Source organism: Gopherus flavomarginatus, chromosome 9, assembly GCF_025201925.1.
Source record: "Gopherus flavomarginatus isolate rGopFla2 chromosome 9, rGopFla2.mat.asm, whole genome shotgun sequence".
Classification (NCBI taxonomy): Eukaryota; Metazoa; Chordata; order Testudines; family Testudinidae; genus Gopherus; species Gopherus flavomarginatus.
In genome coordinates, this window is record NC_066625.1 from 16706648 (window position 1) to 16716738 (window position 10091).

Sequence of the window (10091 nt, forward strand, 5' to 3'; positions counted from 1 at the left end):
CCTACACTTTTTAAAGACAACTAGAAGAAAAAAGTTCATTACCACTAGCACCTGCCTCCTCCAGCTCATTTTCACAGCATGTGTATCTTTTAAAAAGGGGAGCTTTTGGACAAAGTTTGAGATGAGGCATAAGAGTACAATGCAAGCATATATAATAAGAATAGTTGAAAATATTCTTCAAGCCTCTGCTAGGGCTGAGGGAAGGACTCTGCACTCTTTCTCAGCATACTGTAATTGAAGAACTGTTCACAAGAAATGTTCTGACCTCAGTTCCCTTGTGATGAAACTAGCTGAATGGCAATTTAGTTGCCTTTGACCATCTCAGCTGTTGATGGGTGATCTCACAATTTTAGAGGCAAGGAGGGGAGACTGAAAAAGCTGGGGTTCTTCAGAGAAAAGACCTGCTAGAGCAACTCCACAATAACAGAGATAGTATAGAGAAAGTAAATCATGAGAGAAGGTGAATAGTGGGAGATAAGGATATGAAGTGAAACTAAAGCAAGTTTAAAACTGAAAAAAGTAAATGGCTTTTTTTACACAGTTTATAGTTAATCTGTGGAACTCAATGCTACATGCTAATAGTGAGGCCAAAAGACTAGTAGCCTTCAGAAAAGCATTGAGCAGTTCTGTGGGTAATGAACATCAGCTGTTGCATTAAAGAAAGTAGATCACATTGTTGGAAGGAATACAAACCCTTATAACTGAGGGCATAAGCCAGTCACTGACTGTCCACCATTAGGAAGAAACTTCACCTATGAGCAAATTATGCCAAAACATTCAATAACCTGGATTCTACCTACTGTGAGGGACAGGATACTAGACTGTGCCAAGTAGCAGAGGGGTAGCTGTGTTGGGCTGGATATGTAAAAAGCAACAAAGGCCTGGGGCACCTTTATAGAGTAACAGCTGTATGGAATATAAACTTTGTGGATATTCACCCCTGAGAAGCTTATGCTCTAATACAGGGGTTGGCAACCTTTCAGAAGTGGTGTGCTAAGTCTTCATTTATTCATTCTAATTTAAGGTTTCATGTGCTAGTAATACATTTTAACATTTTTAGAAGGTGTCTCTCTCTATAAAAGTCTATAATATACATACAACAGTTTAGTTATAAAATAAATAAGGTTCTAGAATGTTTAGGAAGCTGCATTTAAAATGCAGAGCCCCCTGGACTGGTGACCAGGACCCAGGCCATGTGAGTGCCACTGAAAACCAACTCGTGCCATAGATTGCCTACCCCTGCTCTAATACATCTGTTAATCTGTATGGTGCACTAAGACTTTGTTGCTTTAAAGTATGTGAATTACTCATCTGATTTGGTACATCAGTTCCCAGCTTTAACTGATCTTGTACTATGCGGGCAGAGAGGTGGTCCCTGAGGTATTCAGGACATAACTGCAGATCAAAACAACACTGGAGCCCCATGCAGGGCTGAAGGAAATACCCTTGAACAAGCAGGTCACAGTATTCTGTGGTTGATGTGGTTTCTGAGTTCCAACCAGGGGTACAGGAACCATTTGTATAGTGGGGGTGCTGAAAGCCATTGAACCAAACTGTAAACCCTGGATATGATGAAAAGCACCTCAAGCCACAGGGTGCTACAGCACCCCTAATTCCAGCACCTATGTCCCCAGCTAGAGTGCATTACATTAATTCAGACTCCCTATGGCAAAGTTCACATTTAGAAGAGTGAGTAGGCTCCCACAAGCTGGCAATGCTGAAAAGCAAACATGCCTACTGCTGCAATACAGCCAGGCCAGCCAGAAGCACTGGATGTTTCATACCTATTGTCTACACAGCATTATATTGTACGCTGTTCACCCAACAGCTGCATTTCCCCCATTCTATACACATTCATAGCATTATCTCATGAGTTATTACAGGATGCATACCTTTTGTGACCAGGGGGAAATTGCCAGGAGCCTTGAGCCCACTTCTAACTTTCCTACATAAATATTTAAAAACAAGAATGACTGCACCAAGCTAGGATGTTTGCTCCAAACTGTATGTTGACAGATAAATTGAGTTGATTGTTTACCAGCAATAAACACTGCAGCTGACCAACTTTGTCCTGCCCAAGATTATACAAGAAAGTGACTTATATGTTTTGAGGGATCACATTTGACCCTCATATACTCCTAGATTATTACAATAAATTACTAGATTTGGAAATACAGAATCATGACAATGAGGTAATGTAAACTTTATGCATATCAAAGAAATTAATTCCACATAACCACCAGCTCCCTCTTCTATCATTTGGTCTTGTGTATTTCATTTTGGGCTTTTGATACATTAGTCCTCAGCAGCAGAAAGCTCTTGCTTGCAGTAGCACAAGGTGACATCTTCTAAGGGGTATTTCCTTAACACATGTGAGCATTACACATCTAAAAGTTAAGAATGGTGATTAGAATAGGCATCTAAAACTTACTTATTCCCATAATACAAGATCTAGGGGTCACCAAATGAAATTAATAGGCAGCAGGTTTAAAACAAATTAAAGGAAGTTCTTCTTCATGCAGCACACAGTCAACTTGTGGAACTCCTTACCTGAGGAGGTTGTGAAGGCTAGGACTATAACAGCGTTTAAAAGAGAACTGGATAAATTCATGGTGAAGTCCATAAATGGCTATTAGCCAGGATGGGTAAAGAATGGTGTCCCTAGCCTCTGTTCATCAGAGAGTGGAGATGGGTGGCAGGAGAGAGAGCACTTGATCATTGCCTGTTAGGTTCACTCCCTCTGGGGCACCTGGCATTGTCCACTGTCGGTAGACAGATACTGGGCTAGATGGACCTTTGGTCTGACGCGGTATGGCCGTTCTTATGTTCTTAAGAACTCACTCAGTCAGTCTGTATAAGAGAGGAATTGCAGATTTCCATTTTCTTAAAATAACTCTTTCGGCCACTAGAATAGTTACTGCAATCCATTTCTTAATGCTAACTAGTAATTCCAACTCATCCTGCACTCCTAAAACTGCCTTTAAGATTCAGGACTATTCTGAAAAGTGACTCTGTAAAAACAAAAAACAGGAGTACTTGTGGCACCTTAGAGACTAACAAATTTATTTCAGCATAAGCTTTCGTGGGCTATAGCTCACTTTTTCAGTTCCTTCTTAGTCTGTGGATCTGCTCCTTGTGTGTTGCCAGATAGATATCTGCTCATTTCAGTGTCAATATTTTAACTATTTTTAGTTCCTGTTAGCCATGCAGGGCCAACACAGCTACGAGACAGTGAGCTGGAGTCTGTTCTTCCTTGTGTCTCATAAATTCAAATTACAGGGCCAATCGGTTGCATTGTTTCCAACCCAGGAAGGCATTGTGCATTGACAGCAGAATCTGAAGTCGGTGAACTTGCCAAGATGTTACTGAGGGCAGGATTTGACCTGTGGAACCTTTAGTACAGGTGCTGCTGCATGGAAAAGAAAGAACCCAGGCCAAATTTCATTTACAAGTTGAGTTTACAGGCCTAGAAGTTAGAAAAAAAACCTTTATACTTGTAAACCAAGCACATTTACTATAGGGATTATCGAGAGTTAAATGTGCCATTTTTACAGAGTCGCTTTTCCAAGTAGAGCTGCACTTAATATTCCAGTCAGCAGAATGATCTCAGGATTGCATGGTAACAACAACAAAAATAGACTTTTTTTAAAAAGTCAATTGTTTTCAGTAGCTTTTAGTTTATTCCCCATTATTTCTAAACTACTCTAAGAAAACACAAAATTGCCTTCTGTAATAACTATTCCCTTTTCCATTTGGCATACATATAATCCTCCCTTCCCCCAGCTACCCAATGTTTTTAGTGGATCTTAAAATTAAGGAGACTTTTTCGTGGACTTGCCTGTTGGCACCCATCCCTGCTCCAGGAGTTGTTTGCTAGGAAACTTGTGCTCCCTCTGCTGGCTGTATAAGAGCAGAGAGCATAAAATATTGGGCTATATCAGGCCATTGATTTTTAAGCATCATTCCCTAGTGCTGAAATATCTGTGGTGCGATATGTCCTGCTATATTTATATCCTGCATGAACAGAACTGGTCTTGAAAACATTTTCACTCAAAGATAGAAGAGCACCCTTAAAAAATGTTCTCTGTTTTACCCACAGTGCTATTGGTCACATTGACCTGACCTGAGCTTTTAGAGCGTCCAATTCACTATTAAACCACACACTAATCTTCTCTTGACATTATTAAGGTTGGTGGAACTCTTATTCCCACTCCCTATTACTAATCTGGAATTGCAGTTTGCTTTGCTATCTGGAGACTGTTCCCATTAAGATTATTTATGTACCTCTATGACTCCACTGCATACACAGCTGCCAAAAGTCACAATCAGACCAGAATTGTTCCAGGCTTTTCAAACCCCTCTGAAGATACAGAAAGAGGAATGGGCCTGCTAGATGCTGGGTAGAGACTACAGGCTAATGCACCTCCCCTAAGATGGCAGCTGCAGGTAAGTGAAGGTGTCTCATGGGGAAGGGGAGGCTGTTTGGGGAGGAGAGTGCCTCCCCTGGTTGCTTAGCTGTACCCTTGGCTTTCTGAGACCCTGAAAATTGAGAAATCCATATCAAATCTGTATCCATATCCCCCTGTGTCATAAACAGATAGCTAAGGGTTAATGTCTCTTTCACCTGAAGCACCTGACCAGAGGACCAATCAGGAAACCGGATTTTTTCAACTTTGGGTGGAGGGAATTGGGTGTCTGAGTCTTTTGTCTGCCTGCCTGCTTTTCTCTGAGCTTTGGAGAAGCAGTTTCTACTTTCTAGTCTTCTGTTTCTAAGTGTAAGGACAAAGAGATCAGATAGTAAGTTATATGGTTTCTTTTCTTTGGTATTTGCATGAATATAAGTGCTGGAGTGCTTTGATTTGTATTCTTTTTGAATAAGGCTGTTTATTTAATATTCTTTTAAGCAATTGACCCTGTGTTGTATCATCTTAATACAGAGAGCCCATTTGTATGTATTTTTCTTTCTTTTTATATAAAGCTTTCTTTTAAGACCTGTTGGAGTTTTTCTTTGCTTCAGGGAAATTGAGTCTGTACTCACCAGGGAATTGGTGGGAGGAAGAAATCGGGGAGATCTGTGTGTTGAATTGCTAGCCTGATTTTGCATTCCCTCTGGGGGAATAGGAAAGTACTTTTGTTTCCAGGACTGGGAACAGAGAGGGGGGAAGGGAAAAAGGATTATTTCCCTTTGTTGTGAGACTCAAGGGATTTGGGTCTTGGGGTCCCCAGGGAAGGTTTTTCAGGGGGACCAGAGTGCCCCAAAACACTCTAATTTTTTGGGTGGTGGCAGCAGGTACCAGGTCCAAGCTGGTAACTAAGCTTGGAGGTTTTCATGCTAACCCCCATATTTTGGACGCTAAGGTCCAAATCTGGGACTAAGGTTATGATATGGTGTGCAGTGGTGGGATAGACAGAATCCAGAAGCCAGTGGAAATATTTTATTTTTCTTTTCTCTGCTAGGGGCTTTTTAGCAGAGTGAAACAGTTTGGTTTTAAAAGAGAACCAGAGAGAAATTTTTTTTTCTGCTCTCTCTGGCAGTTTGTGGCTTGCATGTTAAGCAAGAAGCCATTACCAGACTGTTAAGGGTCTTTTGTCATGCAATAGCACTCCCATTGAGAGTCATTACCAGCACTATATACACATGCAAATAAAGTGGTTTTTCAGGTTTACTTAACATTGAAGATTAGCTAAAGGCACTGTTGCTAAAGGCAGACTTCAGGAGGCAACAGAGAACCTGCAGTTCAGAAGATAAACACCGGAGGGCACCCCAACACAAGAAAACAGGAACCATGACTTCTAAGGCAAAAATTGGCGCCGAAGAACAAATCAAAGAAGCTGAACACAGGCGACAACTGGAAATAAAACAAAAAGAGATGGAGATGAAAGAAAGAGAAGAACAGATCAGAGAGGCAGCCTACCAAAGAGAACAGGCAGCCTTCCAAAGAGAACAGGCAGCCCAAGAGGCAGCACACAAAAGAAAACTAGAAGAAGAAGAGGTGGCCTACCGAAGGAAACAAGCAGAAGAAGAGTTGGCCCACCGCCGAGAAATGGAAAAGCACCAAAGAGAAATGGAAAAGCACCAAAAAGAAATGGAAAAACAACAAAAAGAAATGGAAAAACAACAAAAAGAGAATGAAGAGAAGGAAAAACAGAGAAAACATGAACTGGAGTTGGCAAAAGCTGGGCTGCATGTGCCAGCCAACCCTAACAACCCGGCGCCAAATATTGCTCCACAGCATAGGAAATTTCCCACCTACAAGGCAGGTGATGACACCGAGGCCTTCTTGGAAAATTTTGAAAGAGCCTGTCTTGGGTACAGCATTCCCGAAGACCAGTACATGGTAGAATTGAGGTCACAGCTCAGTGGACCTTTAGCAGAGGTGGCAGCTGAAATGCCTAAGCAGCAAATGAATGACTATAAACTTTTTCAAACCAAGGCCAGATACAGGATGGGGATAACCCCAGATCATGCCCGTCGGCGCTTCAGAACCCAAAAGTGGAAACCAGAGGTGTCATTTCCCAAACACGCCTACTACATTGCAAAAAACTATGAGGCCTGGATAACAGGAAACAACGTTCAAACCTTGGAAGAACTGCACCTCCTCATACAAATGGAGCAGTTCTTGGATGGTGTTCCTGAAGACATCACACGGTACATACAAGATGGAAATCCCAAAGATATCGCTGAGGCAGGGGAAATTGGAGCCAAATGGATGGAACTGGCAGAAAGCAAGAAAGCTACTGTCAAGGGGAACGATTACCCCAGGGGGCACACAGACCATAAACCCTACAACCGAGGACAGCCAAAGACCCCACATACCACCCAAGTAAAGCCACAGATACCCTACCCTTCAACCTCACCAGTCTCCAGTAACTCACCTCGGCCCAGTGACCCATCAGATGGAAAATGCTTTAAGTGTAATGAACTGGGACATATCAAGGCCAACTGTCCAAAGAACACCATGTGAGTGCAATTCATTACACCACCATCACACCAAAGATCCCCAGGCCCGAATGCCTCTCAAATACCCTTGGAGCGAAGGGAAAATTTGAGAGTGGGCGGAAAGAAGGTTACTGCGTGGAGAGACACGGGGGCACAAGTGTCAGCTATTCACCAATCCTTCGTTGACCCCAAATTCATCAACCCAAAGGCCAAAGTTACAATTTACCCCTTCATGTCACAAGCTGTAGACTTGCCTACAGCTCAACTGCCTGTCCAGTACAAAGGCTGGTCAGGAATGTGGACTTTTGCAGTCTATGACAATTATCCTATCCCCATGCTACTGGGGGAAGACTTGGCCAACCAGGTGAAGCAGGCCAAGAGAGTGGGAATGGTTACACGTAGCCAAACCAGGCAAGCTTCCAGACCCATTCCTGTTCCTGAGCCGTCCACAGAGGCCCCGTCTGTGTTACCAGAGACCCAGGCAGAGGTAGTGGACCCGGATTCCATGCCTACCACTGAAGCAGCCACAGCATCTCCAGTCCCAGGCCCGGAACTGGAACAGCAACCAGCACCAGCAAGTGCAACCACATTTTCAAACTCAACGCCAGAGGGCGCCAGCGAGCCTGAACTGGCAGAAGCCAAAGACAGCCATACCCAAAAGGCTCAGCCAGAGCCTGAAATACCCTCAGGTGCACCAGCGGAGAGCGGTTCACCAGCAACGGAAACAACCCCATCACCTACATCGCTTCCAGAGGGACCAAGCCCAAGTCCACAGTCTGAGGAAGAACTGGTGACCCCAGCCTCAAGGGAACAGTTCCAGGCTGAGCAGGAAGCGGATGACAGCCTTCAGAAAGCTTGGGCGGCGGCACGGAGAACCCCACCGCCTCTCAGCTCTTCTAATCGATCCCGGTTTGTTATAGACCAAGGACTTTTATACAAGGAAATTCTTTCTGGTGGACACCGGGAAGAATGGCAGCCGCAAAAACAGTTGGTGGTTCCAACTAAGTACCGGGAGAAGCTCTTAAGCTTAGCCCATGATCATCCCAGTGGCCATGCTGGGGTGAACAGAACCAAGGACCGGTTGGGGAAGTCCTTCCACTGGGAGGGGATGGGCAAGGACGTTGCCAAGTATGTCCGGTCTTGTGAGGTATGCCAAACAGTGGGAAAGCCTCAAGACCAGGTCAAGGCCCCTCTCCAGCCACTCCCCATAATTGAGGTCCCATTTCAGCGAGTAGCTGTGGATATTCTGGGCCCTTTCCCAAAAAAGACGCCCAGAGGAAAGCAGTACGTACTGACTTTAGTGGACTTTGCTACCCGATGGCCAGAAGCAGTAGCTCTAGGCAACACCAGGGCTAACACTGTCTGCCTGGCCTTAACAGACATCTTTGCCAGGGTAGGTTGGCCCTGCGACATCCTTACAGATTCAGGGTCTAATTTCCTGGCAGGGACCATGGAAAAACTGTGGGAAACTCATGGGGTGAATCACTTGGTTGCCACCCCATACCACCATCAAACCAATGGCCTGGTGGAAAGGTTCAATGGAACTTTGGGGGCCATGATATGAAAATTCATCAACGAATTCTCCAATAATTGGGACCTAGTGTTGCAGCAGTTGCTGTTTGCCTACAGGGCTGTACCACATCCCAGTTTAGGGTTTTCACCATTTGAACTTGTGTATGGTCACGAGGTTAAGGGGCCATTACAGTTGGTGAAGCAGCAATGGGAGGGGTTGTAATAACCTTAGTCCCAGATTTGGACCTTAGCGTCCAAAATATGGGGGTTAGCATAAAAACCTCCAAGCTTAGTTACCTGCTTGGACCTGGTACCTGCTGCCACCACCCAAAAAATTAGAGTGTTTTGGGGCACTCTGGTCCCCCTGAAAAACCTTTCCTGGGGACCCCAAGACCCAAATCCCTTGAGTCTCACAACAAAGGGAAATAATCCTTTTTCCCTTCCCCCCTCCAGGTGCTCCTGGAGAGATACACAGACACAAGTTCTGTGAATCCAAACAGAGTGAATCTCCCTCTCTGTTCCCAATCCTGGAAACAAAAAGTACTTTCCTATTCCCCCAGAGGGAATGCAAAGTCAGGCTAGCAATCCAACACACAAATCTCCCCTTGATTTCTTCCTCCCACCAATTCCCTGGTGAGTACAGACTCAATTTCCCTAAAGTAAAGAAAAACTCCAACAGGTCTTAAAAGAAAGCTTTATATAAAAAGAAAGAAAAATAAGTACAAATGTTCTCTCTGTATATAGATGATACAACACAGGGTCAATTGCTTAAAAGAATATTGAATAAACAGCCTTATTCAAAAAGAATACAAATCAAAGCACTCCAGCACTTATATTCATGCAAATACCAAAGAAAAGAAAACCATAGAACTTACTATCTGATCTCTTTGTCCTTACACTTAGAAACAGAAGACTAGAAAGTAGAGCTACTTCTCAAAAGCTCAGAGAAGGCAGGCAGCCAGAAAATAAAGACCTCAATTCCCTCCACCCCAAGTTGAAAAAATCCGGTTTCCTGATTGGTCCTCTGGTCAGGTGCTTCAGCTGAAAGAGACATTAACCCTTAGCTATCTGTTTATGACACGCCCCCCAAATTGCAGACAGTGGGGAAGCTCACTGGCGGCGATTTCCTTCTAGAACTTGAAAATAAACAGATTAATACAACACATACACCTTTACATATACTCCTAAGTATATAACTAACCGACTTCTACATTTTAAGAACACTTTTTAACGACTGAATCCTGGGAAACTCTCACGGGAGAGTGCATCAGCTACTTTGTTAGAAGCTCCTGTGATGTGTTGAATTTCAAAATCAAAATCTTGGAGAGCTAAACTCCAACGAAGAAGTTTCTTGTTGTTCCCCTTGGCAGTATGAAGCCACTTTAGTGCAGCATGGTCAGTTTGTAGTTGGAACCGCCGTCCCCAAACATATGGGCGTAGCTTTTCCAGGGCGTACACAATGGCATAGCATTCCTTTTTACTGACTGACCAGTGACTTTTCCTCTTAGACAGTTTCTTGCTGAGAAACACGACAGGATGGAAGTTGTGATCTGTTGCTTCCTGCATGAGCACTGCTCCTATACCACGCTCAGATGCATCCGTGGTTACTAGGAATGGCTTGTCAAAGTCCGGGGCCCTG